This window comes from Erinaceus europaeus, assembly GCF_950295315.1.
Source record: "Erinaceus europaeus chromosome 6 unlocalized genomic scaffold, mEriEur2.1 SUPER_6_unloc_10, whole genome shotgun sequence".
Taxonomy (NCBI): Eukaryota; Metazoa; Chordata; class Mammalia; order Eulipotyphla; family Erinaceidae; genus Erinaceus; species Erinaceus europaeus.
In genome coordinates, this window is record NW_026647115.1 from 1,045,602 (window position 1) to 1,055,580 (window position 9,979).

Below are 9,979 nucleotides of genomic sequence, written 5' to 3' on the forward strand. Positions count from 1 at the left end.
AAGTGAGACTGCTGCCCAACAATCTCTACAACCCAGGTTTGAACCTGTCACGTATGAACACAGTGTGGGAGGTTTTTGAATTCTGGTCTCTTTCCCACTCTTCTATTTCTCTTCTTGCCTTCTCTGTCTCTGACTCTCACAGGCTCTCACTCACTCTGTCTGCACTCATTAATATTTTACTTATATACTTATTTTACTGACAGGCCCTGATATACAAAGAGAGTCACCAGGGCACTGCTGAGGTCTCGCTTGTTTTGTTGGTGATTTCACCTAGGTTTCTGTACCATCATATTTGTAAGTCTCTCTGGCACAAGCCATACTATGACTCCTCATGGCCATGCCAGTAACCCTCAGAGTCTATAATAAAGAAACACTTACATATATGTACATATATATATATATATATATATATATATATATATATATATATATATATATATATATATATGTCAGTCATTTTTAGAATTGTTGACCTTTTTATTTGATCTTAATGAAGAATTACCACATTGATAACAGCCTTCTTATTCATAAATAATTGGTCACATAGTTGGAGCAGGATTCACTACAATTATAAATTATAAACCTTCCAGGAGCAGTGTAACATATCCTCACATACATAAAATAACAATGCCATTTGTAAAAAGTATGCATGGGCATGGAGGGTTTGTCTTCAGTGCTCTGGAACTGATCAACACAGGGCCAGAATTTCTGTCCTTTTCAGTCACTGTCATTCTGTCTCTCTGACTGTCTCTATGTGCTTTCTTCCCTGGGCTCTCACGGGAAGCAGTGCATGCATCGTGAACTCGGTCTTCCTGGTGTTGAAATTTTCGTTTCTTTGCTCTTTGGATTATTTAGTCTTGTGCATAAGGCGTAGTACAGAGGGGAAATGAGGAGACAGCGTTCCTGCTGCAGGTAACAGGCATATGTCCATCTACAGCTGCAGCTGTCCAGGCGCTCTGTGAAAGACTACCATTCTCCAGGGCCCTGAGGCTGACACTCAGCCTAAATGCAGCCCTCCTCAATTTCCTGCACCGCATCCTTGTCCTTATTCCATGAGAGCCCAGGTAAAGAGAAGTGAAACTCTACCACCCTGGCACACTCATTGTGCTTTCCCTCTATAGGGCCGAATGTAAAGGATCTGTGGTACTGATGGCCACAACAATGTCCTGATTTTCCACGCAAAACGAAAGCTTCCAGCGTTCAGAAAGAGGGTGTTTTGATGCCTTTGAAATGTCCTTTGCAAGTGCCTCCAGGGGTTTCAAATACTTTTGAAACCTGAAGTTCTTTATTGTATCTAGGGAATATTCTCACCTATGGCCCGAAGGCCCTCCCAACTAGGAGCACAGCTATCCCGTGGTCTGGAGGTCTGCCAGCATGCTAGCTCCTGGAGGGATTCCTGAGTATGTCCTCAGCTCCCAAGTGGTAACAGGTTTTTCCAATTGCCTTTATTAGCAGCAGGCAGGCCCTAAGGTGAGGGGCAGGGCTGTGATCTCCACTGGAAGCGCCTAATTCAGCCATTGGAGGCATCCATCTTCCTTTTATTCCTCCATAACTAGGGCCCGGGGACTTTGTGCTTCCGGCAAGCAGAGAGAGTTTGTATGGGACACTCATGCATGCCTACTTCTGGGAATCTCTCTGAGTGTGATATGTGGACACCAGGACACCATGATCAGGAATGTGAGGGAGCAGGAGCAATTGCCTTAGCCAGACCCAAAGGGTAGGTGTAAGGGTCCGGATTCATCCACTATTGTTTGGTCAAACACAGTTCCCATCTATGTTGAAACACAGCTCTTTCTGGGTACTTTCTGTGCTTGTAATCTGCTGCTCTGAGCAGTGGACTGAGACCCTGGAGGCTGCGTAGGCAGCCAAAAGTGACTGGATAGGCTCATGCCCCTGAATTCTGAGGGGTGCCCCAGCTTCCCCAGGATGCTAGATAGTGAGGCATGGGATTGAATAGGGAACTCAGGAGATTTAGACATGAGAGTCCCTTTGCATATGCATTATTGCTTAGCCTGAATCTGGGCTAGCTGGCTTGCCCTGACCAGATAGGTTCTCTGTACATAAGTTGCAGGTGAGGCTGGCTACCTTGAGACCCATGCTCTGAGACTACTACAGGTGAGCTCTGAGCACACACAAACACACAGTCAGACAGACAGTCAGACAGACACACACACACACACAGTAGTGTCAGGTCTGGTAGTACAGCATATGGTGAAGGCTGGGGCTGTCTGGTGTCTGTGGGCATGAGAGCTGCTGCCTTACAATCTCTACAAGCCAAGATTGAACCTGTCATCAATGAACACAGTGTAGGAGGTTTTTGAATTCTGAGACACTGAAGAGGGAGAGGTTTTTGCCCTGAGGCTTGCACTGGGAAGTAGCAGCTCCCCTGTTTGTGTTGCCAGGCTAGGAAACTTGTGGTGCCTGTCCATGTGGAGAGTCTCCTGGATGAGTTCCTTCTCGAGACTTTTCGATCGTTCTGATGGAGCTGCATATAGCTAATGATTTGGAGATATAACTCCTTTAAACAATTATTTTCCTGATGCACAGTTTCTGTCATATATAGTGATGGCCACACCAGTGTCCAGATATTCCATGCAAAACGGAAGCTTCCAGGGTTCTGAAAGAGGGTGGTCTGATGGCTATGAAAAGTCTTTTTCAAGTGCCTCATATGGTTTCAAATCCTTTTGAAATCTGAGGTTCTTTATTTTATTTTCAGCTCTGGCCAGAAGGCCCTCCCAACTCGGAGCACAACTATCCTGGGTCAGGAGGTCTGCCAGCCTGCTAGCTCCTGGAGGGATTTCTGAGTATGTCTTCAGGACCCAAGTGTTAACAGGTGTTTCCAATTGCCTTTATTAGCAGCAGCCAGTCACTCAGGAGAGGGGCGGGGCTGTGATCTCCAATGCAAAATTCTAATTCATCCCATGGAGGCATCCACCTTCCTTTTGTCTCTCCATAGCAAGGGCCCTGGGAGTTTGTGCTTCCTGCAAGCAGAGAGACTTTGTATGGGACACTCATGGATGCCTACTTCTGGGAATCTGTCTGAGTGTGATGTGTGGACACCAGGACACCATGATCAGGGATTGTGAGGCCACAGGAGCAATTGCCTTAGCCGGACCCAAAGGGTAGGTGTAAGGGACCGAGTTAATCCACTATTGTTTGGTCAAACACAGTTCCCATCTATGTTATAACTCTTTCTGGGTTCTTTCTGGGCTTCTAATCTGCTGGCCTGAGAGGTGGACTGGGAGGCTGGAGGCTGAGTATGAAGCCAAACGTGACTGGAAAATGTCCTGCCCCTGAATTCTGAGGGGTGCCCCTGCTTCCTCCGTTGGGAGTGTTTGGATGGTAGTGAGGCATGAGATTGTATAAGGAACTCAGGAGAGCGAGACATGAGATTCCCTTTGCATATGCATTCTTGCTGAGCCAGAATCTTGGCTAGCTGGATTTCCCTAACCAGCTAGTTTCTCTGTACATAAGTTGCAGATGAGGCTGGCTACCTTGCCACCCATGCTCTGAGATTACTATAGGTGAATTCTGAGCACACACAGACACACAGTGACAGACAGAGAGAGAGACACACACACACACACACACACACACATTACTGTCAGATCTGGTAGTACAGCATATGGTGAAGGCTGGGGCTTTCTGGGTCTGTGGGCATGAGAGCTGCTGCCTTACAATCTCTAAAAGCCAGGTTTGAACCTGTCATCAATGAACACAGTGTAGGAGGTTTTTGAATTCTGGTCTCTTTCCAACTCATCTATGATGCTCACATGCTCTCACACACTCTGTCTTCACTCATTAATATTTTACTTATATACTTATTTTACTGACAGGCCCAGATATAAAAAGAGAGTTACCAGAGCACTGCTGAGCTCTGGCTTGTAGTGTTGGCGAATTCACCTAGGATAATGGAGCCTCAGTTTGTAAGTCTTTCTGACACAAGCCATATTCTGTCTCCTCTTTTCCATGGCAGTATCACTCAGAGTTTATAATTAAGTGATTTTTTGCAAAACACTTGGTACATTCTGATTTACAGCTTAATATTGACACCATTGTAGCTCTTTTTGGCCCTGGTCACTTTGCTTCTTTTCAGATATAAAAACACTGAAGAGGGAGGGGTTTTTGCCCTGAGGCTTGCAATTGGAACTACCAGATGCACTGTGTCTGTTGCCAGACTAGGAAACTTGTGGTGCCTGTCCATGTGGAGAGTCTCCTTGATGAGTTCCTTCTAAAGCCTTTTTCTCTCTGTCCCTTTGGAGCTGCATATAGCTAATGATTTTGAGTGTTTACTCCTTAGTACAATTCTTTTCCTGATGCAAAGTTTCTCTCTAGGTTTTAGCAATCAATTGTCTGAATGTCATATTGAATCCATTGTAGAAAAAACTGCATCAATGTCTCTCTCTCTCTCTTTCTCTCTCTCTCTCTCTCTCTCTATATATATATATATATATATATATATATATATATATATATATATATATGTAACATGTAGAGGTCTGAAAACATTTTTTTAGCTAGAGACCTGCACAGCTCTGGATTAGGGTAAGAATGCGGATACAGAAGGCCCTTCTGAGCCACAGTCATGAGACACCTCTCACAGACTCATTCATATTCCTCTTATCCCTCTACAAATCTCTCTCAGCACAAACTACCGCTGCCAAATCATCTACTTCCCTCTTGCTCTTTTTGTCCACCGAGTCCTATACCTAAACTGTAAATCAAAGAATAAATAGACATAGTGTAGTTCCCTGCACACAGGACAGTCTGAGGCTGGACCAGGGAGTGCAATATGCCAGCCTGCATATAGGATGGAGCATTACTAAGAATACTTACAAACTGGAGAGGCGAGGGCAATTTTGGCGAGTGGGCTGCAGGCCAAGTGTGCTTCTCAGAGTGGGCTAAGACCTAGATGTTCTAAGTGTAACCTTTCCTCACAAACAAAAAATAACAATGCCACTTGTAAGAAGTATGCATAGGCATGGAGGGTTTGTCTTCAGTGCTCTGGCACTGATCAACACAGGGCCAGATTTTCAGTCCTTTTCTGCCACTGTCATTCTCTCTATCTGACTGTCTCTACATTCCTTCTTCACTGGGCCCTTATGGAAGTCAGTGCATGAATCGTGAACTGGACTTCCCAGTGTTGAAATTTTTCTTTCTTTGCCCTTTGGATTATTCAGTCTCCTGTATATGCCTAGTATATTGGGGAACTGAGAAGACAGCGATCCTGCTGCAGGTAACAGGCATATGTCCATCTCTGGCTGCATCTGTCCAGGCCCTCTTTGTTTGAATCCGATTCTCCGATTGAATCCGATTCTGCGGCTGACAATTAGCCTAAATGCAGCCCTCCAAAATTTCCTGCACCGCATCCTTGGACTTATTCCATGAGATCCCAGGTCAAGAGAAGTGAAACTCTATCCCCCTGGCACACACATTGTGTTTTCCCTCTATTGGGCCGAATGTAAAGTATCTGTGGTACTGATGATCACACCAGTCTCCAGATTTTCCACGCAAAACGGAAGCTTCCAGGGTTCAGAAAGAGGGTGTTTTGAGGCTGTGAAAATTCTATTCCATGTGCCTCATGGGGTTTAAAATCCATTTGAGGGAGGGAGAGGAAGATGGCGGCCTGAGAAGTTGCTGACAGTGAGCGCTCTGACCGCATTGTTCGCAACGGTAGGATTTTCTGCCTTTAGCAGGCCAGTTAATAAAGGGTGACACCAAAAAGTGAGCACAGTTTAATTTGGGTTAAGAATTAGAGTAAAGGTGACACGGACTAGCGGGGCTCCAGAATTCCCAGGGCGCCGGGCAAGGAGAGTGCGCCGGGCATTGTCCTCCGCCCGCCCAGGAAGGCGGCTCCTCCGCCGGTTGCAGAACCTGGCGGGCAGAGGACCCGGAGTGAGCACTTTAGCTCGGGGGCTTCCTCTTGGGAGAATCCAGGGTCCACCGCGACCCTGAGAGCAGATCCAAAGACTTCTTGAGTATAGCTCTCATTGGATCAAAGGATTTGGAGCTAGTTTTCATTTTTGAGAAATCCTTTAAAAAACTCCGGAGGGGGGGTTTCCCGGAAGATGGAGGATGGAGAAGCGGCTAGCCTTTGAGCTCCGGACACATCTCGTGTAAACAATAGGATTTTCTGCCTTTAGCAGGCCAGCCAATAAGGGGCCATAGCGGTCATACCAAGGAGGTGTCTATAACTTAATTTGGGTTAAGAATTAGAATAGGGGAAAAATTCTTTTTTCTTCCTTTTAATTTTCAAGCATACATCCTTCCCGCCGCCCCCCCCCCCCATAAGCAGTGCCTGGGACCAGCTACTAGCAGGATACCCCATACCACCAAACAGGTTTTTTTTTTTTTTTTTAAACTCACTGATACACATTTGGGAAGTTCCTCGCACTGCTCTTTAATTACAACCCTTCTTCTTATCTTCTCCCTTTTCTCTCTCTTATCTCTCTTTATCTCTTTTTTATTTTTTATTTTTTTATTTTTTTTATATCTTGTCATACACTTCTTTCTTCTTTGCCTTTCTGAATTTGTGAATTACTTTGGGGAAGAAATCTGACCCAGAGTGGACTCTCTATGTGTGTATCTCTGCTCTAGTTCCCTTTACACTCTTGTTACCCCTAGAATATACACTGGATAGTAGATTTGCATAACTGTATATTCTTGCTATCCTCTCTTTCTTTTCTCTTTCTTCACTGGGATTTAGTTACTATTTTTTCACGGACTGGAGAAATTTTTGGCTAACTGGTAACGATTAAACTCCTTCAATACTTACTTCAGTTGCTACTGTAATTCCGGAGGTTGGTGAGTGCAATTGTCATAAAGGTATTTAGTACAGTGTTACTTGTGCTCAAAACACAACAACTGAGGAACAACAGAGCATTAAAAAAAAGAGAGAGAGAGAAACACATAAATAAAAAATGGGTAGATTAAAAGCAAATAAAACTGCTACCCCAATGAATGAAGACAAGAGTCCAGAAGAAACCACAAATCAGTCAGAAGTAACCATAGATAAGAAAAGTATGCAAGCAATAATAAACTTATTAATCACAGAAATGAAAACAACATTGGAGGAAAGGAATGGCAGTAACAACAGTTACTGGAATTAAAGGAATGGGAAACAACAGTTGAGACCCCCAAGGAAAATACTGATTATCTTGAGACAATTAGAGAACTGAAAGCTGAAATAGCTGTAATGAAGAAAGAAGCTGAGGCAAGGGAAAGCAGACTAACAGAAGCAGAAAACAGAATTAGTCAGACAGAGGATGAGTTAGAGAAAACTAAGAAAGAGGTGAAAGAGCTTAAAAAGAGATTGAGAGACACTGAAAACAACAACAGAGACATATGGGATGATCTCAAAAGAAGTAACATTCGTATAATTGGCCTGCCAGAGGAAGAAAGAGAGGAAGGGGAAGCAAACATTCTAGAGGAAATAATACAAGAAAACTTCCCAGACCTGAATAACAGAAAGGATATCAAGGTGCAAGAGGCCCAGAGAGTACCAAACAGAATCAACCCAGACCTGAAAACACCAAGACACATCATAGTCACAATGAGAAGAAGTAAGGATAAAGAAAGGATCCTAAAGGCTGCAAGAGAGAAACAAAAAGTCACATACAGGGGAAAACCCATAAGACTTTCTGCAGATTTCTCAAATCAAACTCTAAAAGCCAGAAGGGAGTGGCAAGATATCTATCGAGCCCTGAATGAAAAAGGGTTTCAACCAAGGATAATATATCCTGCTAGACTTTCATTCAAGCTAGATGGAGGGATCAAAACCTTCTTAGACAAACAACAGTTAAAGGAGGCAACTATCACCAAGCCGGCCCTGAAAGAGGTACTAAAAGACCTCTTATAAACAAGAACATCACTATAATACTTGTAATATATCAGAGTAAACAAATCGTTTTTTAGAACAATGGCACTACAATACATTAAATACATAATATCAATAAATGTCAATGGCTTAAACTCACCCATCAAAAGTCACAGGGTGGAGAATGGATCAGAAAACATAACCCAACCATATGCTGCTTGCAAGAATCCCATCTGTCACAACAAGATAAACACAGTCTTAAAGTGAAAGGATGGAAAACTATCATACAGGCTAACGGTCCACAAAAAAGGGCAGGAACAGCCATTCTCATCTCAGACACGATAGATTTTAAATTAAATAAAGTAATAAAAGATAGGCAAGGACATTACATATTGATTAGAGGATCAATCAGCCAAGAAGACTTAACAATTATTAACATCTATGCACCCAACGAGGGACCATCTAAATACATTAAACACCTACTGAAAGAATTTCAAAAATACATCAATAGTAATACAATAATAGTGGGAGACTTCAATACCCCACTCTCACACTTAGACAGATCAACAAAGCAGAGAACCAATAAAGATACAAGATAATTGAATGAAGAGATTGACAGACTAGACCTCTTGGACATTTTCAGACTCCTCCACCCCAAAAAACTGGAATACACCTTCTTTTCAAATCCACATAACACATACTCAAGGATAGACCACATGTTAGGCCACAAAGACAGCATCAATAAATTCAAGAGCATTGAAATCATCCCAAGTATCTTCTCAGACCACAGTGGAGTAAAACTAACTTTTAACAACAAATGGAAAATTATTAAAAGACATAGAATTTGGAAACTAAACAACATGCTCCTTAAGAACCACTGGGTCAGAGACTCACTCAAACAGGAAATTCAAATGTTCCTGGAAACTAATGAAAATGAAGACACAACCTATCAAAATATTTGGGACACAGCGAAAGCAGTACTGAGAGGGAAACTTATAGCCATACAATCACATATTAAACACCAAGAAGAAGCCCAAATGAATGACCTTACTACACAACTCAAGGACTTAGAGGAAGAGGAACAAAGGAACCCTAAAGCAACCAGAAGGACAGAAATCACTAAAGTTAGAGCAAAAATAAACAACATCGAAAATAAAAGAACCATACAAAAGATCAATGAAGCCAAATGTTGGTTCTTTGAAAGATTAAACAAAATTGACAAACCCCTAGCCAGACTCACCAAACAAAAAAGAGAGAAGACTCAAATTAATAGAATTGTAAACGATGCAGGAGATATCACAACTGACACCACAGAAATCCAGAGAATTCTGCGAAACTTCTATAAAGAACTATATGCCACCAAGCTAGAGAATCTGGAAGAAATGGAACAATTCCTAGAAACCTATGCACTTCCAAAACTGAACCAAGAAGAACTACAAAATCTAAATGCAACAATCACAGACAAGGAAATTGAAACCGTTATTAAGAATCTCCCCTTCAACAAAAGTCCTGGACCAGATGGCTTCACAAATGAATTCTACAAAACTTTCAGGAAACAGTTAATACCCATACTTCTTAAGCTATTCCATTAGATTGAAGAAACAGGAATACTCCCTTCCACCTTTTATGAAGCCAACATCACCCTGATACCAAAAGCTGATAGGGACAAAACAAAAAAGGAAAACTACAGAACAATATCTCTGATGAACATAGATGCCAAAATATTAAACAAGATCTTGGCCAAACAGATACAGCAACACATCAAAAAGATTGTTCATCATGACCAAGTGGGATTCATCCAAGGAATGCAAGGCTGGTTCAACATCCGTAAATCAATCAATGTCATTCATCACATCAATAAAAGCAAAGCCAAAAACCACATGATTATCTCAATAGATGCAGAGAAAGCCTTTGACAAAATCCAACACCCATTCATGCTCAAAACTCTACAGAAAATGGGAATAGATGGGAAATTCCTCAAGATAGTGGAGTCTATATATAGCAAACCTACAGCCAACATCATACTCAATGGAGAGAAGCTGAAAGCATTCCCCCTCAGATCGGGGACTACACAGGGCTGTCCTCTGTCACCATTACTCTTCACCATTGTATTGGAAGTTCTTGCCATAGCAATCAGGCAAGAGAAAGAAATCAAAGGGATAC